Genomic DNA, 24,379 nt, shown 5'->3' with positions numbered 1-24,379 from the left:
GTCCCCTCTCGATAGACGTGGTTTCAACAATGAGTTCGATGACACCGATGAAGAGCTATAATATCTCCAGAAGTGCCAGGCAAGCAAAACACCCTTGTTCATTCCGATACAATCCCACTCTCTCGCTCCTGCTCTCTTTTACTGCATTAGGACAACAACGATTCAACTGTTACATGTCGCGGTAGTTGAACCCCTTTCCTCTGCATGACCTGTCATTGCCACAGTAAATAGATGAAACCCACTAGCATGAGTAGGAGTTGTTTGAGCCCTGATGTGCCTACTCATTCATGCTTATTTGTCATGCCTGCTACTGCTTAGAGTTGAGTCAGGTCTGATTCATCGGGAATGAATTGGAACAGTGATGAACATGTCCTACTGTGTGTGAGCTAAGTGTGTGAACACGATTTGGTAAAGGTAGGGGTGAGAGGCCATGTAGGAGTACATGGTGGGTTGTCTCATTGAAACCGTTCTTAGGAACTGAGTTCTGTGTTTGTGATCCATGAAACAGTTACTACCACGCATTGGGCCCGAAACCAATGGACCCTCTCGGCTTCTTGATCATCCTTGTCCTTTGTCCAGGAGTTGCAACTAGTTTCTGGTGTTTATAGGATATGTGTTGGCGGCCGTGCGTAGCACTGACCCTAGGGGTGGGCTATGATGCGGTAGATACACCATGGCCGGGCATGCCGGGCGCCCATTTGGTGTCTCGGAACCCTGTACACATCGTCCAGGGCCGTATGTGGAAACCTCGGTCGGACTCCCTGCGGATGGAACCTGGATAGGCAATAAACCTGGACTAGAGACTTGAGTGTTTAGGTAGGCCGTGGCCGACACCCTCGTTGGGCTTCCGCTTGAAGGTTGCCGCGTACATGTCGTGTAAACGACGGTAAGTGGTGAGAGCGTGTGTGAAGAAGCACACCCCTGCAGGGTTAATATGATCTATTCGAATAGCCGTGTCCGCGGTAATGGACTTCTGGGTTGCCTATAACAGTTCATAGACAAGTGAAAGTGGATACTCTAAAACTCGCAAGATAAGTGTGAGTGGTATGGATGGCCTTCTCGTAGGGAGACGGGAGTGGATCCATAGTGGTGTATTGAATGGTGAATATGTGGACTCGTGTGCGCCACCTCAAAAGAGTTGCTTGCAATCATAGTTCAGGTTAGCCACTGAGTCAAAGCTGGCTTGCTGCAGTTAAACTCCACCACCCTCTTTGTTGATACCGATGCATATGTGGTTAGTTCTGATGTAAGTCTTGCTGGGTACATTTGTACTCACGTTTGCTTAATTTATGTTTTGCAGAGAGACTTCAGTCCCGCTAGTAGTTCCGCCTGGACTTCGAAGTTTATCTTGATACCTCAGCTATGATCTTGTGCCCTCGGCAGGATCTGGTAGATAGTCAGGCTTCTCAGCCTTCTTCATTTGTAGTTGTCTGTACTCAGACAATTTAAGCTTCCGCATGTGCTTGTTGCTTGTATGCTCTGTATGTTGGGTCATAAGACCCATGTTTGTCATATCTCGCTCCTCGGAGCCTAATGAATAAATACTTTGAGTCGTAGAGTTATGTTGTGATGCCATGTTGTATTTACACATACCGAGCATATTGTGTGTATGATTGAAATGCTTGGTATGTGTGGGATCCAACAATCTAGTTGTTTATCCTTGGCGGCCTCTCTTATGGGGAAATGTAGTCTAGTGCTTCCTTGAGCCATAGTAGTCCGCTACAGCGCGGTTCACCGGAGTCCTGCTAGCCCAGCACTACTGCTTAGATCACTTGACTGGCCGGCATGTGTTTCACTTTGTTCCTGTGTCTATCCCTTCGGGGAAATGTCACGCGGTGACATCCGGAGTCCTGCCTAGCCTGCTACAGCCCGGGTTCCCGGAGTCCTGTTAGCCCAGTGCTACAGCCCGGAATCACTCGCTGATGACCGACATGCTCGATGTGATTCATGTATGCCTGCCTCCATAGGTCTGTGCCGCTTTGGGCTCATGACTAGCCATGTCGGCCTGGGTTCTTTGTCATATGGATGCTAGCGACACTATCATATACGTGAGCCAAAAGGCGCAAACGGTCCCGGGCCATGGTAAGGCGACACCCGTGGGTTACCGTGCGTGAGGCCGCAAAGTGATATGAGGTGTTACCGGCTAGATCGATGTGACTTGGAATCGGGGTCCTGACAGCGTTGGTATCAGAGCCTGACTGCCTGTAGGATTACCAAGCCAAACCGGTCGAAGTTGAGTCTAGAAATGCTTTAGTTATATACGGGAATTGATTGTGGGAGGGAACGTAAGGCTCTTTTTGCTCCTTATACCTTATGCCTTCTGATCTGAGTCACCCTCTTCTCTCCTACGGGGATTAAGAACTAGGCTTCTCATCTTTCTATCAAGATCACGTGTTACTAATCCATAGATTCGTAGGATTGTTGGTCTCAAGCCTCAGTTCAGTTTCTTCTACTCCAGTGTGTTGTTAAATGGCCTCAGAACCCTGATATGATGTTGTTGAGTGGTTATGCCACCATTTTGCAGGATGTCTCAAATATTTTTGAGCATTTACAGCCGTTATGCTGTCCGAGTCATCCCAGGTTTCTAAACAATCTGATGCATTTGCAAATCCTTCTTCCCAGTTCCCGATGTCCTTTTGGGCCAGTTTAAGCACACTAATCCGTCTATTGAGGTACTCCGCTGCCTCGGCATTTATGTTGGAGCTATTATTATGACCCTAGGTGTCTAGAGTATCACATGGTAATCTAGCAATGCTTTGCATCCCCAGTGTGATGATTCTGGCCACCATTCTCGAAAGCATCCCGTGATGCCGTTTAGTTAGTATGCATTCTATTCCTAGGTTCTTGGCCCAAAATTCACTCTACTTATCTCGTGTTGATAGTGTTGCTAGTTCCTTTAGGATATTAATAACCTTGCGACAGTCCTCGAGGTCCATGGTATTTCCTTCTTCCAAATACCATGAACCATTAAGGAAGAAGTTCTTTGAACCAAAAGATCACAATAAGAGTGCTCTTAATGGGTTCTCCATTCAAGAATTGTGAATCTGCTAGTCCTATCTTTCTGCATGGATTATCCGGAAGAAACCTGTTGAACTTGTTCGACATACTAATCTATGCGTCCGCAACCCAGAAAATTATATGTTCCTTGAGTGGTTCCTCTTCAGTTGTATCCCGACCATCCTCTATCAGTTGATAGCCAAGAGTACGTGTGCATTTGTGTTCATCGATGCCTAGTATTCTTGTGGTTCGTCAAGCCGTTCTATTTCAGAATGACTAGGAGAAACAAACTCCAGTACCTCATCCATTTCTAAGATTGGGTCAAAGCAGTTGTATTCGGCAGATCAAAATGCAACCCAGCTTTTGGTTCTGTTCTACCCTGAAGTATTACCCACTTTATGTCAGGAGCGTCATGAGATTTGCACCTTCTCTTATGAATTCTTGACGTAGTGATACTTCTTTCCATCATTGTTCATTCCTCGGTTCCCGTGTTATTGTAACCGGAATGCCGGCAAGTGAGTCGTGATGTGTGACATCAATACTCCTAGCAACTCCGTTGCTTAGTAGTTAATGGACAATATTCTCATTCTTAGCGTGTTGGTTATTGAATCATCATTCTAAGATTGATCGTGCTACCTAGTCCATTTTCCTGGTACACTCTTCGATCAAGAGTTGGGACTGTGTCTATCCTTGCTTAGTTGATCATATCGTCTTGCCCTGAAAAGCAAGATTATTCTCGAGTTTAGTAACATATCGGTGGTTTGTGATTTTCCGAAGATCTTCTCGGAAGTATTACCTGGTTGTCACCTGACCGGTATGTTGAGTTCATGATTAAATGGGTTTTCTTATAAATCACCCCTTCTCCAAGAATCTGTGTTGGATATCCCTGAGCTAGTTGGTTGAGCTAAACAAAAACTTGGAGAGTTGGAAGATAAAGCTTGCCTGACTTAGTTCATGTTAAGGGATATCTTTTTGTGTGTGTGTGTGTGATGAAGAAAGATGATATCTCCATCGATTGGTCCTCATGATCAGTTGTTGGATCTATTGCCTTGTCAAAACTTTGACTTGAGTATGGGCTATCGTCAAGTCAAATTAGAACCAACGATGTTCGTAATGTTGCCTTACTCGTGGTTGATCCCTTGAGCATACACCATTACATATTTTGGGCTGACCAATGCTATCACCGTGTTCACATGATGGTGGAAGTCCAGTGATATGGAAATTCCGATGAGTTGCTGTTGAGCCCATCAGCAGCATTTTGTCTCCTCCATGATTTGTGTTGAACATCCAGCTAGTGTTGAAAACTTGTGTAAGCATTTTCTTCATGCCCCGTTCATGTAGAATATGTTTGGATGAAAGTAGTGACCTCCTCTAAGTTCACGTGCAAACGATGCAAGTTGCCGCCGTGAGTTCGAGAAAGGTTGTTTTTGTTTCCTCTGGTACCATCCCAAGTCAGTCATGCATGTGCGAAGTATGCTATGGTTTGAAAGGCTCGCTACCTCCATTCCATTTGTATTCCCTATCACACCAAGCCACTGGCTGATTTGTTCAGGGAAAAGAAGTTCCTTCATAAGAGCTAATCATATGACTTATGCAAGGACTTCGATATCCTTGATGATGGTTCCCAACTAGGACTCGATAGTGTTTCATTGTAAGACTACTATGTGGTCATGCTTGTCTGGGACAACATGTTCACATGTGTTTAGCAGAACCATCTCATGTTTTGGAGCTTACTACCATAGTCCATTTCCTGAGAATATCGCAATGTCATCTCGTCGATTGTGTTGCAAACTTTCATTTTCTTTCTAGACTCAATGAGTCTGGAATATCCTGACACCAACCAGATCTGAATCTCAGGCAGATGTGATGGTTGGGACGTTTTCCCAAGAGCTATAATATTGATCTCTCTGTAACCCGGTAAAGTGGATGTCGTGACCAACACACCCAGCCGGAAGACCTATTATTGTAGTATCTTCATTGAGTAAGTTGGCCACCTCCCCATAAGGATCTCGTAGAATTTATTCCAATAGTAGTTCCTTATGGATTTTTGTGTTTCCGAAGTCGGACCTGCTACTTGATGTTCTAGATACCAAACCATTTCAAAGAATGGTTAGGCTAGCACATCAAGGAGAGCATTAGAAGCGGAGCGCTAAATGTCTCTCGGTCGATCATCCAGATTTTGATCCCTTGGCCTCGCTAAGGTGAAATCTGAGAAAGTGTTATCTTCCTTTGCACCCGCATTGTCCATCACTATTCATCATGGTAGTAAAATGTGTTGCCGGGATCCTCGGCACGGATGTTGGTAAGACCTTGATGAGTATGGAAATGCTCAAGTTCTTGAGAGCACGCTCAGGCACTAGGTTCTGATGTTGTCCTTAACTGGAATGTGCCTCCGTTCTCTCAGTTGTTCGATAGCCATCCAATTGGTGGAATCACCTTTGCCGCTGAACCTTCTCCCCAGTTACTAGAATCATTCCCAACATTTGCATTTTGTTCCCAGTTTACACCTCAGTAGTTGTTGTTCAGGATCATCTTCAAAAGTGAACTTACCATGGGTCTCATCCATTTCCGATGATAAGCAAAAATCATCCATTGCGTTGTCTTCAACAAGATAGTCCACATCATCCATCCTAGTCGGAGTATGCCATTCTTTCGAGCCCCTTCCAATGATCGATTGTGATTACCTCAGGCTGGTATAGAGAGTTTCAATGATCTTTGTATCAAAAGTAATTCTTTTTGCCACTTAAGGGAAATGCTCTACGAGTCATTTTTCCCTAAGGTGCCCCATTATGGAATCATGGCAATTATCTCCTCGCTACTTTGAAACCATGCACCATCCTACTCCAGCGTGGAATTGTTGCCTACCAATTTGAACCCTTGTCATCTATTACCTTCCATCTCTCTCGATGTGTGTTTAGTGTCTCAGCTCAAGAGATGTTCCAATGTCCCACTCCATGAGTTGATCTTAAGTTGCTCGATCTTTGAGAAGATCGTTTTCTGTAGAGTTTCCTTCCCTCTTCATCGTGTTGGATGAAGATCTCGAAGACAAAGACGTCAAGAGCAATGTGATGCAATATATCGGTATCTTCGAGAAGGACAGTTCGATCAAGAAGACTGTGATAGTTTTGTGACCCCTCTGTCTTCTTACTCCACTTCCTGAATCTCGGGACGAGATTCTTGCTTTAGTGGGGGTGAGTTGTCACATCCCAAGTTCTTGTAATGCCTAGTGCTAACATATGGTGTTGCATCATGTCTACTTTACTCAGAAAATTTGAAATGGGGATGACAAGCCCTAGCACTAAATGAAATGCAATTAGGATCAAAATAAAAATATTTTCAATGAACCCAGAATGCCCTTTAGAAAAGTTCATTATTTTTGATAAAGGTGAAAACCTCTGCAAAAAATGATGCACATACTTTTAGGCCATTCAGGATTTTTGAATAACCCATATTGTATTTGAATTGGGGCCTTTAAATACTATTAATATTTTTTAAATGCTCCAAAAAGTCTGAAAATAGCTAAGGGCATCTGTAATAATTCATCTAACGCCCACAATTATTTTCAGGATTTATTAAAGTGGTTTGGGTTATAAACTAAATCAAAACAAAATAACATAAATAGAAAACAGAAACAGAATTAGAAAGAGAGGAACCTACCTGGCAAAGCCCACCTGGCCTGTTACTGTAGTGGCCCAGCTCCTCCAGCCAGCCCAGCCCAGCTGGCCAGTGCCAGTCGTCTTCAACCTCTGCCAGTAGGCAGAGGCGAAGGCGGGCACGGCGCGCGCTGAGGCCGCCACCTCCTCCCTGCCTGCCTCGCACCCCTGAGGCTCTGTTCTAGCGCCACGGAGACGGCCACACACCCCCAGGCCCTCTCACTCCTCCCCCCCGCCCCCGTGCTCATCCCCTCCCCTGTCTCTCTCCCTCGCACCACCGAACGCGGCCGCCGCCGCCGACGAGAACCACCACGGCCACAGCTACCCCCTCGCCCCTCTGTTGTGCCCACGAGTTCCGCGACGTCGTCCTCGACCCCCTCACCGAACCATGCCCCGCCGGAAGCCCTGCAGCATCGCCTTCGAGGTCTTCTTCAACCTTTGTCCACCGGAGATGCCTCTCGCCGCCCCGCTCGCTCCGGTGCTTCCCCGAGCACGCCGAGGCCACCTCTGCATCCACCGTGAGCCCCTGCCCCTAACCCCCCCTCCTCTACGCCTCGGTTGCGCCCCCTAGCCGCCATCTCCACCGAGCCCGAGCACTTTGCCCCACCGGCGACACCGTCGTCGTGGCCACAGCCACGTGGGCTCGAAACCGAGCGCGTCACCGCGTTTAACACACTCCCAGGAGGCCGTAGCCCCTCTCCTCGCCCCTGTTGTGCATCCCAGCGCCGAACCCGAGCACGCGGCCGAGCTCCCCGCCGTCGCCTCCGGCCGCCCCAGGCCCGGCTGGCGCCACCATCCGACACGCGCTGGTCTGGGCTCTCGAACGAGCCCAACCACGCTGCGAATGGGGGCCCCAGAGCCCATTCCCGCGGCCTCCGCCGCGTCTGGTCATCGCTAGCGGCTAAACGCCGGTGGTTTAGCCCCGGTTGACCAGGGGTTTGACCTCCACTGACGTGTGGGCCCAGGCGCCTGTCTAATTAGTGTTAGGTTTAGTTAGTGTTAATTAACTTAGCTAATTAGTTGAGCCACTAACATGTGGGCCCGCCCTGCTAATTACCCTAGAATTAGGACTAACAAAAATTAGTTAGTCTAATGACACTGACCGGTGGGTCCCATGTGTCAGGTTTGACTCTAACCGGCCCTGTTGACCTGCTGACGTCATAATGACGTAGTGCTGACGCAGTAAAGGAATTTCTGGATTTAAAATAATACAGGAAATTCCAGAAAACAATTTAAACTTATAAAAATCATGGAAATTCAACCGTAACTCCAAATGAAATAAATTATATATGAAAAATTATCAGAAAAATTCAAGGAATCTGTTTATGGCATTTTCATGCATGTTAGAACAACTTATGGCTGCTGATTAGGCTAATTCATATAAATGGAATTTAAACTCTCACATATGGAGTTTGAATTTGAACCTAGGGTTCAAACCAACCCCATTTAACATGTTGCTAGTTGCATTAGCTCAAACCATAGCATATTGACATGTCATGAGGATGCATCATATTGTGCATTGCATTGATTGTGTTTCTTTCTCCTGTTGCTGGTATTTGTCCCCTCTCGATAGACGTGGTTTCGACGATGGGTTCGATGACACCGATGAAGAGCTATAATATCTTCAGAAGTGCCAGGCAAGCAAAACACCCTTGTTCATTCCGATACAATCCCACTCTCTCGCTCCTGCTCTCTTTTACTGCATTAGGACAACAACGATTCAACTGTTACATGTCGCGGTAGTTGAACCCCTTTCCTCTGCATGACCTGTCATTGCCACAGTAAATAGATGAAACCCACTAGCATGAGTAGGAGTTGTTTGAGCCCTGATGTGCCTACTCATTCATGCTTATTTGTCATGCCTGCTATTGCTTAGAGTTGAGTCAGGTCTGATTCATCGGGAATGAATTGGAACAGTGATGAACATGTCCTACTGTGTGTGAGCTAAGTGTGTGAACACGATTTGGTAAAGGTAGCGGTGAGAGGCCATGTAGGAGTACATGGTGGGTTGTCTCATTGAAACCGTTCTTAGGAACTGAGTTCTGTGTTTGTGATCCATGAAACAGTTACTACCATGCATTGGGCCCGAAACCAATGGACCCTCTCGGCTTCTTGATCACCCTTGTCCGCTGTCCAGGAGTTGCAACTAGTTTCTGGTGTTTATAGGATATGTGTTTGTGGCCGTGCGTAGCGCTGACCCCAGGGGTGGGCTATGATGCGGTCGATACACCGTGGCCGGGCATGCCGGGCGCCCGTTTGGTGTCTCGGAACCCTGTACACATCGTCCAGGGCCGTATGTGGAAACCTCGGCCGGACTCCCTATGGATGGAACTTGGATAGGCGATAAACCTGGACTAGAGACTTGAGTGTTTAGGTAGGCCGTGGCCGACACCCTCGTTGGGCTTCCGCTTGAAGGTTGCCGCGTACATGTCGTGTAAACGACGGTAAGTGGTGAGAGCGTGTGTGAAGAAGTACACCCCTGCAGGGTTAATATGATCTATTCGAATAGCCGTGTCCGCGGTAATAGACTTCTGGGTTGCCTATAACAGTTCATAGACAAGTGAAAGTGGATACTCTAAAACTCGCAAGATAAGTGTGAGTGCTATGGATGGCCTTCTCGTGGGGAGATGGGAGTGGATCCATAGTGGTGTATTGAATGGTGAATATGTGGACTCGTATGCGCCACCTCAAAAGAGTTGCTTGCAATCATAGTTCAGGTTAGCCACTGAGTCAAAGCTGGCTTGCTGCAGTTAAACTCCACCACCCTCTTTGTTGATACCGATGCATATGTGGTTAGTTATGATGTAAGTCTTGCTGGGTACATTTGTACTCACGTTTGCTTAATTTATGTTTTGCAGAGAGACTTCAGTCCCGCTAGTAGTTCCGCTTGGACTTCGACGTTTAGCTTGATACCTCAGCTACGATCTTGTGCCCTCGGCAGGATCTGGTAGATAGTGAGGCTTCTCAGCCTTCTTCATTTGTAGTTGTCTGTACTCAGACAAGTTAAGCTTCCGCATGTGCTTGTTGCTTGTATGCTCTGTATGTTGGGTCATAAGACCCATGTTTGTCATATCTCGCTCCTCGGAGCCTAATGAATAAATACTTTGAGTCGTAGAGTTATGTTGTGATGCCATGTTGTATTTACACATACCAAGCATATTGTGTGTATGATTGAAATGCTTGGTATGTGTGGGATCCGACAATCTAGTTGTTTATCCTTGGCAGCCTCTCTTATGGGGAAATGTAGTCTAGTGCTTCCTTGAGCCATAGTAGTCTGCTATAGCCCGGTTCACCGGAGTCCTGCTAGCCCAGCACTACTGCTTAGATCACTTGACTGGCCGGCATGTGTTTCACTTCATTCCTGTGTCTGTCCCTTCGGGGAAATGTCACGCGGTGACATCCGGAGTCCTGCCTAGCCTGCTACAGCCCGGGTTCCCGGAGTCCTGTTAGCCCGGTGCTACAGCCCGGAATCACTCACTGATGACCGACATGCTCGATGTGATTCATGTATGCCTGTCTCCATAGGTCTGTGCCGCTTTGGGTTCACGACTAGCCATGTCGGCCCGGGTTCTCTGTCATATGGATGCTAGCGACACTATCATATACGTGAGCCAAAAGGCGCAAACGGTCCTGGACCATGGTAAGGCGACACCCATGGGTTACCGTGCGTGAGGCCGCAAAGTGATATGAGGTGTTACCGGCTAGATCGATGTGACTTGGAATCGGGGTCCTGACACTCCGCCTGGCTGCCGCACACCACCTTCGGCTTGACGTTGAAAGTCTTAAGCCATAGGCCGAAATGGGGGCGGATGCAGAGGAACGCCTCGCACACGACGATGAACGCCGAGATGTTGAGGACAAAGTTCGGGGCCAGGTCATGGAAATCCAGGCCGTAGTAGAACATGAGCCCCCGGACAAATGGATGCAGAGGGAAGCCCAGTCCGCGGAGGAAATGGGGGAGGAATAGATCTAATATTCAAAGAATCAACATCAAGAAAAATCCTATCCAAGTTTCTAGCCAATCTTAAGGAGTTTTTCTTCAATCAAAGCATTGAAATTCTTTTGCAAACTAATAAATTCTTTAACACTATTCTAAAAATCAGAGGGCATCTTATTATAATTTCCAAAAGAATAGTTGTAGGAATTACCATAATTATTAGAGGAATTACTAGGAAACAGCCTAGGATTAAAATAACCTCTATATGCGTTATTACCAAAATTGTTCCTACCAACAAAATTCACATCCATAGATTCATTATTGTTTTCAATCAAAGTAGACAAGTGTATATCATTAGGATCAATAGGAGCACTCTTATTAGCAAACAATTTCATAGGCTCATCCATCTTTCCACTCAAAACATTTATTTCTTCAACCGCATGCACTTTTTTACTAGTGGAAGATCTTTCGGTATGCCATTGAGAATAATTAACCATAATATTACCTAGGAGTTTAGTAGCTTCTCCTAAATTAATTTCCATAAAAGTGCCTCTCGCGGCCAAATCTAAAAGATTTCTAGAAGCAAAATTCAATCCGACATAAAAGTTTTGTATAATCATCCACAAATTCGAACCATGAGTAGGGTAATTTCTAATCATCAATTTCCTCCTCTCCCAAGATTGTGCAACATGTTCATGATCAAGTTTCTTAAAATTCATAATATCGTTCCTAAGGGAGATGATCTTACCGGGAGGAAAGCACTTGGAAATAAAGGTATCTTTACACTTATTCCATGAATCAATACTATTTTAGGCAAAGATAAATATGAAGTTTTAGCGTGATCCCTAAGCGAGAACGAAAATAGCTTCAATTTAAGAATATCATTATCCACATATTTTTTTCTTTTGCATATCGCACAAATCAACAAAACTATTAAGATGGGATGAGGCATCTTCGTTGGGAAGGCCGGAAAATTGATCTTTCATAACAAGATTTGGCAAAGCGGTATTAATTTCACAAGATTCCGCATAAGCATCGGGAGCAATTGAAGTACTAATAAAATCATTGTTGTTGGTATTGGAAAAGTCACACGATTTGGTATTATCTTGAGCCATCATGACAAAGCAAGCAATCCAACACACGAGCACAGAAAAAGACAAACGGAAGAGGGGTGAAGAAAAGGCAAATCTTTTCGAAAATCATTTTAGAAGTGGGGGAGAGAAAAACGAGAGGCGAATGGCGAATAATGTAATGCGAGAGATGAGAGTTCATGATGGGTACTTGGTATGTCTTGGCTTGGTGTAGATCTCCCCGAGAACGGCGCCAGAAATCCTTCTTGCTACCTCTTGAGCTTGCGTTGGTTTTTCCCTTGAAGAGGAAAGGGTGATGCCGCAAAGTAGCGTCAGTATTTCCCTCAGTTTTGAGAACCAAGGTATCAATCCAGTAGGAGACTATGCAACAAGCCACCGAATACCTGCACAAACAAACACCAACTTGAAACCAACAGGACAAAGGGGTTGTCAACCCGTTCATAGTTATTTGCAAAGTGAGATCTGATAGAGATGGATAAACGGTAAAGTAATATTTTTGGTTTATGGAACGGAAAGTAAAAGATTGCAAAGTAAGGGAACAGCGACAGAAATTGGCAAGTTGACGGGAAACTAATATGATGTAAAATAGACCCGGGGGCCATAGGTTTGACTAGAGGCTTCTCTCAAGATAGAAATTATTACGATGGGTGAACAAATTACTGCCGAGCAATTGATAGAAAAGCGCAAGTTATGACGATATCTAAGGCAATGATCATGAATATAGGCATCATGTCTATGTCAAGTAGACTGGAATGATTCTGCATCTACTACTATTACTCCACACATCGACCAACTCATGCCCGCATCTATAGTATTAAGTTCATAAGAATAGAGTAACGCATTAAGTAAGATGACATGATGTAGCAGGATTAACTCGAGCAATATGATGAAAATCCCATCTTGTTATCCTCGATGGCAACAATACAATACATGTCGGTTCCCCTTCTGTCACAAGGATCGAGCACCGCAAGACTGAACCCAAAGCTAAGCACTTATCCCACTGCAAGAAAAACAAATCTAGTTGGCCAAACCAAATCGATAGTTCTAAGAGACTTGCAAAGATATCAAATCATGCATATAAGAGTTCAGAGGAGATTAAAACAATATTCATAGATAAGCTGATCATAAATCCAAAATTCATCAGATCTCGGCAAACACACCACAAAAGATTATTACATTGAATAGATCTCCAAGAACATCGAGAACTTTGTATTGAGAATCAAAGAGAGAGAAGAAGCCATCTAGCTACTAGCTATGGACCCGTAGGACTGAAGTAAACTACTCATGCTTCATCGGAGAGGCAATGGTGCTGATGTAGAAGCCCTCCGTGATCGATTCCCCCTCCTGCAGGATGCCGGAAAAGGCCCCTAGATGGGATCTCGTGGGTACAGAAGGTTGCAGCGGTGGAAAAGTGGTTTCGTGGCTCCCCTGGATGTTTTGGGGGTATAAGAGTATATATAGGAGGAAGAATTATGAGGGGCCCACAAGGTCGGGGGGCGCGCCCCACCCCCTGGGCGCACCCTCCACCCTTGTGGCCACCTTGATGCTCCTCTGACTTGCACTCCAAGACTCCTGGGTGTCTTCTGGTCCAAGAAAAGTCATCACGAAAGTTTTATTCCATTTGGACTTCGTTTGGTATTCCTTTTCTGCGAAACTCTAGAACAAGGAAAAAACAAAAACTGGCACTAGGCTTGAGGTTAATAGGTTAGTCCTAAAAATCATATAAAATAACATATTAATGCATATAAAAAATCCAAAACAGATAATATAATAGAGTGGAACAATAAAAAATTATAGATACGTTGGAGATGTATTAGGAGGGTCTCCGACCCCTTCTTCCTTGTTGCCGTTGTGTGGGAAGATACGGCCTCCCGCCTACCACCTAGCGACATTCTGTCGACCCTCGGGTATAACTTCCTTTGAAACTGGCCTTGCTCTACATCCCCAGCTCTAGACATTGATGCATAACTACGTTTGTATCTATTACTATTTCTCAGCCCCCCTCGTAGATAGGATCGATCGGTTGTTCGAAAGCCACCTAATTTTTACTGTTAAGAGGTAAAACTAGTCCATGTAGTCGAATCTAGTACTACTTGGTTCAAATAGGGAAGAAAGGGGGTGGGGGTGGGGGAAGATTTGTTACCTGAATCTAGGGCTTGGTCAAAAGAGGAAATAATGGGGGCGAAAAGTAGCAGAGACTGGCTATCCAACTGGTCTCTTGGTGTAATAGGGAAATAAAGGGAAATGTAGTACTAACTCAATATAAACCGATCTATTGGTTGAAAAAGGAAAGAAAGTGGGGACTGGGGGACAAGTCAACAGAGTATGTTCAGCACTAGATTTGCTAGCCAAACATAGTATAAGGTGGCTATACCAAACAAAAATGGGACCAACCCAGATTTCTTGTTCTGATGTTTGTTGCCCCGAGCCCCTCTTATGTAATGCCACTGGTAAAATGTAGTAGTCGCACTGTTAAAAGTAAGGACACGTTAAACCAATGTTGTTTTCAATGTAATGCCTCCAATAATATGAATCAATGGCACTGATTTTCATGTCCTGCTAAATTTCCCATTAAGATAAGTTGCTTATTTTTGTTAGAAATGCAACTGTCCTGGTCCGCCTACTTTCCCATGCCCAAATACCAACTCTTTAGTAGTTGTTAATGTAATGTTGCTAGTAAAATGAAGCAATGGCACCATTAAAGTAATGTCGTATTTAACGGTTGTCATAGTTAATCCTAATGCCCACACTAATATCTAGCAATGTTGATGCTTTAGAAATTGCTACTGTCCTTGTAGGATCACCATTCAAATAAGGAACATGCTTCTTTTTATTTGATGTATGTTTCATAACTTGTTAGTCACCCTCCTTTCCACCTTTTTGTGCAAATAGAGATATACATTTCACGCTTGATCTTAGTTGAATTGCACAAATGATATCCAAATTATAGTTGAACATTCCACGAGCTTCACAACCAACCTTGATGTTGCTCAATTTTATTGCAACTAATGAAGAAGAAGCTGCTAGCTCATGGGACATTGCTTCATTTTAGGTGAACTGCACAAAAAGGTCCCATGAATTGAATCATCCATGTTGGTGACTGGTGTCATCCCTTCTATGATGGCATTGACTACAGACAAGGTTCCCATCACGAGGTATGTTGCTTTTTGGCCCGACCGTTTGCCTAAGATCCTGCATGTTGAGTCTGCTCTTGTGCTACTGTTTTGGCACTGCCATGATAAAGCAGTAATGTTATTATTTTGCACCTTAATCTAGTGACACTATTAATTGGAGGCAATATTTTGGCACCCCTAGTGCCACTGATTTTTTTATATATCGAAAGAGGGGGTTTCCTCCGATTTCATTAAAGAAACCCAACCATAGAGAACCATTCTCCGGCAACATCTCTGTGTAAACGGGCAGTTATGCAACTACTACTAGAACGGACAGAGTACTAGCAGGAGACAAGTTCGCCACATAAGCTAGGCAGGTAGGGGGATGCAACACCTGCTCGACCATGTTTGGATTAGAACCCAAATGCTACCACAAAAACATCAGGGGGGAAGATAGGGACTGAAAGATACAGCTTCAGCATCCCAGTCTAAGCACCCTGGCTTCCATCCTTGCGACGCATGGTACACCTCGCTTGCCACCTACTCGACCCTAGTGCCACTGATAAAATGAAGTTAATATAGTTAAAATAAAGCAAGTGTCCTCTCAATCATTTCATTTCCAATGTTGATAAAGAAAGTGCTTCTCTTTGTTAGTATATGTTTCATCAACTAGTCCCATTGTTAATGTTTAAGTGTTTCTGCAAACTGGGGTGCTTAATTTTAGTTGATCTGCACAAAAATAGAGATTGGAATGTCTCAAGGCCCCTCCTTGAACAACTGATGTACACTGGTGTTCATCATTCACAGAAGGTGTATCTGGGAGAATTGGGTCGATTTCTAGTATGAGGCCTACCGTATGAGGCATCGCAGGGCCCATCTCACCCTCGCAGCATGGCATATTATGATACTATCACAATGTTTTATTCTATTTATTAGTGTATGTTTCATCAACTAGTGCCACTATAATGTAATCATGCTTTTTCATTATCTGTGCAAACAGGGTTATTCAGCTGCATTTTGGTGGAACTGCACAAATGTACAGATGGAACCGACATATATGCAGAGTGCGAGGTGTGCCAAGTAAAAATTACCGACACCAACCATGCTCCATGTAAGCATTGGCATCCACCACCACCAGTGGGATGTGTGGCGCTCTCTTTGGACGAATCATTCTCGGCAACAAATCCTCTAACCAAATACTAGTAGCTTATAGGCACCTTTCTAGGGAGTACTCTTTTCTGAAAGAAGCACCAATCTATTTTTCTTTATTTGGACATAGTGTCACAACTTTGTATTTGGTCTAGAGCTATTTTAGGGTGATTGGCATAGTACTCAGAGACTGATTGTAAGCATGATTTTCATTAGCCGTCACACTGATTGTATCAAAATCAATTTACCCTTAATTAAGAAAGCGACCCCACATTAACTAGTCTCCCTTTTATTTTGGGTCATAATTCACCATGATTTTGACAAATAAAATATATGTTATTGAAAGTGCAACTAATCACTAGGTGGTTTTGGTAATTCTTAACAACATATAGCTCATTGAACTAATATTCTTTCAAGATAATCATTTCAGAAAGTTCAATGATTGGCATGGCATGGACTAGAGACGTGGACCCCTCAAAATGCTAAGGACACATATTGGCAAAAGCTCAACACTCTACATTTTCATTTTAGTGATCCAAGATTACATTGAGTCCATATGAAAAGCCAATACTATTAAAAGGGGACGAGGTGTTGCTTGATGGCTTGCTTGCTCAAAATGCTTAGTCATATGCTCCAAAAGCCCTCACCCACTTTCTCATTTCCACATTTGTCCTAAACCTAAAAGGCAAACTCAGCCCCACCGATTTGATCTATCCGGCACCACCGAGTTCATTTGACACAGAGTTGTGAAAATGTATGCCGTTGTCACTGGATGTCATCCTTCGCGAAGGAAGCGGGAGGGAATTTGCTGATTGCCATTGGAGATGCTCTTATGCTAGAAATAATAGAGTCACATCCAATCTATTTGAGTTAATTGCGTGTATGATTCGCCCTCTATAAAAAGATAATTGCATGTACAGTGTACATGACTTGCATGGTGGCTACAGATTCGTACAGAAAGTTAAAAAGAAACAAAATCATCCTTAATCTTGTATTCTAAGTACTCTGTGGGTTCCACTGTCAGTATAGTACTGAAAGAAGTATATATTAGAAAATCTAAAAATCTAAAGTTTAAGAGAGAATTCAAACTTAGGTCATCGCATTGCGAGCATCTGGCGCTAACCAGTCCAGCAGATGTTCGTTGTGGACGATGCAAGTTATCTATGCATCATCCCAAGTTATTATCTTTTTTTTCTGGGGTCGACTTCATACAAGTTATTAACTGCTGACGTGTGCCCCGTGTAGACAGTCTCGCGTGACCTTTTGTCAGCGTTAAAACCGGCCGACCTCAGGTAGGGGGTCCTGAACTGTGCATCTGAGGATCGAGGGTAACAAGGGACAAGGGAGACACGACGTTTACCCAGGTTCGGGCCCTCTTAATGGAGGTAAAACCCTACGTCATGCTTGATTGTATTTGATGAGTATAGGGGTTACAAGAGTTGATCTACATCAAGATCGTAATGGATAAACCCTAGTTGTCTAGCCTATGAGGATTCTGATCGCCTCTACGGACTAATCCCTCCGGTTTATATACACACCGGAGGGGCCTAGGGTTGTACAAAGTCAGTTTGTGGAAGAAGGAAATTACATATCCGGACACCAATCTTGTCATTCGCGCATAGGAGAGTCCTACCCGAACACGGGGGAAAGCCTTCTGCTTTATATCTTCACGGCCCATCAGTCCGGCCCATATCAAATAGCCCAGACACCCGAGGACCCCCTAATCCAGGACTCCCTCAACCTTCCCGCTAGCACTGTCCAAAATTAGTTGAAACTGGTGTTGTGGGAAACCACGGCCACCTATGGGGCCATGAGCCCCTTTTGGTTCGGCGGGGGGATGGGCACATCGCACAAAGAGCGGAGAAGTGCAACACAGCACACCAGAGATCACACGGGCAGTTTTACCCAGGTTCGGCCCGCTGTGAGGCGTAAAACCCTACTCCTGCTTTGGTGGATTGATGGTGGAAAATGGTGGGAAAAGGTAGCGCTCTTGCCTGGCAAGGTTTCCTCGGGGCGAGAGTGGCTACGCGTGTATGAGTGTGTGGGGGTCCGAATCCTTTCTACGGTTGCCATGGGCCTCCTTTTATAGATCAAGGGGTCACCACAGTGACAAATCAGTCTATACATACTGATTAGATAGCGAGCAGTGCTATCATACCTAACTTTGTAGGCTGACAGAGCGCATTAAATGCGCCACTCAATGTCACATCATAGCTCGCCTGGCAGGCCTTGCCGGGCTATTTTGCCAGCTTCGCGCCTGCTTGCTTGACACATCTCAGGACAGGTGTTGCTTGGAGGTATTTTCTGTATAGGAAGTGGCTGCCATGTGGCAGGGAGCAGCCACTTAGTCACTTAGGATCTTGACACCGCCCTGCTCGACGACGTGCATCGCTATGAGGTGGTGTGGTGGAGTGGTTTGCCTCCGTGAGCCCCGGCAGGCCTGCCGGGACAATCTGGAGACTTGCTCCCGTGTGTAACCCCATCCTCGCCAGGCTCGCCTGCCTGGCAAGGGAGGTTCTTCTCGTAGTCGTGTTTTGTCTCTCTGGCTAGTCTTGGTCTTCTTGATCTGCACATGGGTCCTTCAAAGAACTGATCCCTCATGCTTTGATCTGATCTTGGTGCTATGATCTTGCTCTCGGGCCTATGCACAGTCTGGGCAACTGACCCAAGGTCTGTTGCACCAACAGGACCCCCCGGGCCTGGCCTGAACGCACTGTTGAGTGTCCTCGGGGTAGGCTCTAACCAGTGCACAGGTAGGGACGTAGAGGTGGCTGGCCCCTTGAGATCTTCTTTGCTTCTTCATTAACTTGAGTCCGAGCCATTTCTCCGGTTCTTCCACGCGTCATGCTAAACGTTATGGAAAAATCCAGATTGTTGCCCGTGGATTGTCCACCTCACATGATCACGGGGCAGAAACTGCTATCCCACTTGGCTCCCGCACCGAGTGCATCTGCCACATGTGCCGCATGCATTACGTAGGGTAGGTGGCGGATGTGGAGGGTGTGGGAATGGGTGCCATGGCAGAAAGCCTGGCATCGTTGGTTGGCGCAGAAGGTCGCCTCTGATTCCCCAAGCCATTGGAGGCGCAGGGAAGCCGCATTAGGGGAGCGGGGTGGCCGCTTCCTGGAATGAGAAGCCAGCCCCCCGCTTCGTCCCTCTATAAAAGGAGGTGGGAGCACTGCGTTTTGTTCACGCACTCTCCTTCTCCCTTTCCTCATACTTTCTTCGCTCGTCATGGTGAGAGGGCGAGGACGTGGTGGTGCTCCAGTGGCGGCGACGAGAGCTTCTGCTCGACAGCATACCCCTCCTCCTCTTGATAATGCAGGGGAGGAACCCGCCACGAGAGGGGAGGGAGAGGACGAGGTCGCAGTCGTCATGGCGTCCGAGGGGGAGGAGGACATGGGGGTGCCCTGATCGCGCCCCCGTTAGACGCTCCTCCTCCTTTAGAGAGCCATGTTGGAGACCAGCCTCGGGAGTTCTTCATCAGGCTATACAAGCATCCGCACAGCCGCCTCCGCCACCCTACTCCATTCGCAAGGGTGATGGAGCTCAAACAACTATGAGTGTTGAGGCTGCACATGAGGGGTTGCAGGAATGGTAGCATACGGGTGGATCTAGATTTCCCCGCCCCTCATGACATGTACTTCCGCCGAGGCTGGAAGACCTTTGCTCGTGCCCATAGCTTGTCGAAAGGGCACGTCCTCCATTTTAAGTTAACGGAGAACGATTTCCTTTCTGTTAAAGTTTTTGGGAGCTCGGGTGCTCGCTTAGGGTGCTGTGCGGTGAGCTCAATCGATGACGAAAGCTCCTCCTCCAGTGATAGAGACAACGAGGATAGTGACGGCGATGACGACGACACCAACCGGGAGGGCGACGATTCTGACTCCGGCTAAGCACTAGCAGGACCATCACCGTCAGGCGGCAGCAGCACCATCTGTATCTGCGTCCCCTCTCCGGCAAGGTGATTTGTCGGGGAGTTGGGAGCAGGGGTGGAGGTGGTGCCTCCGACTCCATCAACAGCCTTCGAGCTGGACCCCAGCAGGCTTCCTCATGGGCTGCAGGTCCATTAGCCCTGTCGTGTCCTTCTAGCTCTAGTGGTGGCGGTTGATGGGTCGCCTCCGCCAGTCTCTTCACCGTCGCCTCCGTCCATGCCCCCTGCTCCCGCCGGGCTACCTCTCCTGGAGCCCGACAGGGTCAAGCTGGGCTTATGCCCAGGCGGTCCTTTTGCCCTCTTCACCTCCTGTCGCAGTTCCTAGGAGGAGAGGGACAAGAAAGGGCATCACGGGGCACTTATCTTTTTTCAATCTTAAATCTGTAGGCACTGGCCAAATTTCAGTTCAAACAATGTAATCTCTCGAATCCATGTCTGTGTTCTGTAAGGTTAGTACTTGTTTGAGCATATTAATGAAAAAGATAAACTTTTTCGGGGACTTGTGCATGTATATGTCCATGCAGAGGTGGGATGCCTCTATATTTTTAAGTAAATGAGTTTCCCTCGGCAGGCTATCCTGCCGGTACCCTTTGTTTTGCTGCCGGGGAGTTAGGCCTACTGGGCACAAATCGTGAAGAGGCTCCAGCCCCCCACCAATCTTTTTTCATCAAAAGCCACTACGACCAACATGACCTAAGCAACGTTCGATTCAAGGGATGGGAGCACCTAAGTTTCAAAAAGTAGCGAGGTTATCTTATGCACAAGTCTTCACTTTCTGAACATGTATGGATAAGAGAAAGAACTTATCTATTTGGCTTGCCGGAGATCACAGTGTAGGCTCATCTTCCCATCTCCTCTTGGAGTCCAAGTCCTCGGTAGTAGCCTGCACTTTATGCAGATGAAAATGATGCCAAATGCGATCTTATCTGCATGAACATGTCATGCTCATGAAATGCTTATGCATCCATGGAACCTATCAGGGGCCCCAGTGCTTCATTTATTTCTCTATTGCTCAGGTCTACGTCTGGCTTTGTACAAGAGGTTACATGCAACTAAGGAAAGGCCTATACAAAAGGGTGGTTGTCGGGCAGGGCCCGACAGCCGCGCCTTACTGGTAGAACTTGCGGAAATGCTCAACATTCCATGTGTTTTGCGATTGAATGCCATCTCCGGTCTCCACACAGACTACGCCAGGACTGGTGACTCGTACTACACGGTAAGGTCCTTCCCACTTCGGCGTTAACTTGTTTGAACCCTAGGCGGACTGAACGCGCCTAAGGACAAGGTCGCCTTCCTCAAAACACCAGGCATGAACCTTGCGGCTCTCATAGTGACGCTGGGATTGCTGGTAGCATGCAGCACACGTAGCAGCCCGGAGACGGTTCTCCTCGAGAAGCACAACATCGTCACACCAGTGCTGATCCTGTGCTACTTCATTGTAGGCAAGAACTCGAGGTAATCCATAAATGAGTTCCGTGGGGATAACTGCTTCTGTCCCATAGACAAGGGAGAAGAGATTCTTCCTAGTAGTTTGATTTGGTGTCGTTTTGAGGGACCAAAGAACTATCGGCAGCTCGTCAATCCATTGCCTGCTGCACTTCTGGAGCTTATCAAACGTTCTTGTCTTGAGTCTTCACAACACATCAGCGTTCGCCCTCTCAACTTGTCCGTTGCTTCTGGCATGTGCAACAGAGGCAAATGAGATCTTGCTTCCGAGGGCATGAACATATTGCATGAAGGCGCGACTCGTGAACTGGGTGCCGTTATCGGTGATGATCCGGGCAGGGACCCCAAAGCGGCACACCAATCCTTTCAAGAACTTGATAGCTGACTAAGCAGTCACCTTTCTCACGGCTTCTACTTCTGGCCCCTTTGTAAACTTGTCGATGGCAACGAACAAGAATTCTAAGCCCCAGGCAGCTTGGGGGAAAGGGCCGAGGATATTGAGACCCCAGACCAAAAATGGCCATGACAAAGGGATTGTCTGAAGAGCATGGGCAGGCTGATGGATGTTCTTGGAATGGAACTGGCAGGCTTCACATTTGGTGACTAGCTCGACCGCATCTTGGAGGGTTGTTGGCCAATAGAGTCCTTGCCGGAATGTTTTCCCAACCAATGCCCTTGATCTAATGTGGGAGTCGCACACGCCTTTGTGTATTTCTGTCAGTAGTTCCTTTCCTTCTTCCCGACAAATGCACTTCAATTTTTCACCGTTGGGTCGTCTTTTGTATAGTGTGTCATCGATAAACTGATACATACTGGCCCTCCGGACTACTCTTTCAGCTTCTTGCTCTTCGGGAAGTTCTTCGGTTTCGAGGAAGTGGACAATGCCTTGCCCAAGTTGGAGCCGAGGGCTCGACAACAAGGACTAGTGGCACATCCTCATTCGATGGGCGCGTTCCTCGACTGCGGGGACCAGTGGCCCGGCAAGAGGGTGCAGCCCGACAATCGAAGGGGAGTTGTTTCCGGCAGGGTCCCTGCCAGGAGCCCCGAGAGGCTCTACCGGGAGAGGCTCACCGGAGTCCAATTTCCTCCTCTTTCGGGCCATTGTTGCCAGGGATACGGAGGGCTAAGTAAGGTGGAGAACAAAAGTTCCTGGTTCCACAGGAAGTTTTTGCGCAGCACACTTTGACAGATGATCAGCAATGCTGTTTTCCGCACAGGGCACGTGCTCTGTTTGCAATCCGTCAAAGCGCTCCTCCAATCTTCTCACTCCCTCAACGTATGCCTCCATCAATGGACTTTGTTAATCCTTGTTGAGTTGTCTCACCACAAGTTGTGAATCTCCTCGGAGGATCAACTTCTTTATTCCCAATTCAGTGGCAATCCTGAGCCCCCAGAGAAGGGAAAAAAACAAAACTGTCAAATATTTTGGGACAAAAAGATCGAATAGCTCTAAAATCAAAAGAGGAGCATTTTGTCTCTTGAAAACATGCTACAACACACTGACTCTCATCCAGCTTCTGTCTGACTACCCTCTACCTAGCATCAGAATTTAAGCCCCTTACATTCCAACATAGCACATTCTAGTTCTTACAAGTACCACTCACTACAATAACTATGGGGATAAAACATAGTGTGATGGCACATAATGCCACATAAGATATAAAAACCAGATTTGTCCATGTGGAGTACAACCATATTATTACAGGGTAGAATGAAAAGCATATATCAAATAACCCTATCCTAGATAACGCAAAAGACAAATCCTGCCACTCGCAATAAGCCTGGAGAACACTAATCATCAGAAGTGTTGTTGGTAGTAGCAAGAGGATCAGCCATAAGCTTTTCCACAGCAAGCTCTCGTCCATGCCTAGTGCATGCCCAATTTGCTGAAGCTTCTTAATAGGAGTTGGTGGAGGTAAATCAATAGCAGGTGTATCCTCGGGTAGGTCCTCAGACATCACAGTAGAGAAGGGTTTTACCTTCAGTTCCTTTCTCTTGGCCTGCATAGGAAGCTCTTGAAAAGAAGGTTTGAAACAATCTCTCTGAAGCAAACCACGAGTGCACCTCCTAACCGAGGTTTCCACTATGGGAGTTGGAGACAAAGTCTTTCTAGGCCTTCTAACCTTTTGTGCATTGTGTAGAGAAAGAAAAATTCTCCTTAGATGGATCTCTTGGTTGCAGTGGCTCAACAACTGATGCAACAGTGTTATGCAGTTCTAGGAAGAGAGCTCTGGCCACAGGACGCTGCATAATCTCATCTGTGGGCTCCTTCCAAGTCAACCTTGGAGCATTACTGAAAGCCAATTCCCATCTCCTCTTGGAGAGCATCACTGACTGTATTGGCAGAAATTGCAGTGGCTTAGGGACCTTAGTGCTGATGGCATAGTCAAGTAATGTCTCAAGGAATCTCTTCAGAGCAAGCTCAGGTGGCAATTCTGGCCCAAACACAACTTTAACAGCATCTTGGATAACCTCCTCTTGCTCCAATGCAACCACTAGTGGCTGATAGAGGACCAAAGCCCAATCATTAAGATTATATGCATGATCATTTTCCAGCTCAATCACTTCATTCCGTAACTAGACCTGTTGCTCCACCTCAGGTATAAATGGTTGATCTCCATTATGCATAACTGGCTGCTCTTCATCTGGTATAAGCACAAAATTTGGCTAGCCATTGTGCTACTCCATAGAGTTAGACTGATCAGGCTGGTCAATTACCATGGACTCCTGTTCTGGTATCTGGACTTTCTGATGATCATTAGCAGCTTCCCAAACATCATTGCCCCAATTGTTGTCACCAACCTCAGGCTGATCCATAGGTGGTAGCGGCGGTGGAGGGATGTCATTCCATCCTAATGCAGGGTATGGAGGCAGAATGAAATGAGGAAGCTCAGGGAAAGGCACATGAGGCATCGGGTGGGGACTTCCATTAATGGGCATCCAATCCTCATCTTGTGGCATCTGCTCGGCAAAATTTGCCCCAAGTATGTAAATTGGTGTAGTCTAGGAGACTTTGGCCCCACCCCAAGCAGCATAATCTAGGAAAACAACATCTCTTTGAA

Source organism: Triticum urartu, chromosome 5A (genome assembly GCF_056163025.1).
Source record: "Triticum urartu cultivar PI428250 chromosome 5A, HENAU_Tu73, whole genome shotgun sequence".
NCBI classification, from domain to species: Eukaryota; Viridiplantae; Streptophyta; class Magnoliopsida; order Poales; family Poaceae; genus Triticum; species Triticum urartu.
The sequence above is the reverse complement of the archived record's forward strand: the minus strand, read 5'-3'. Positions refer to the sequence as shown.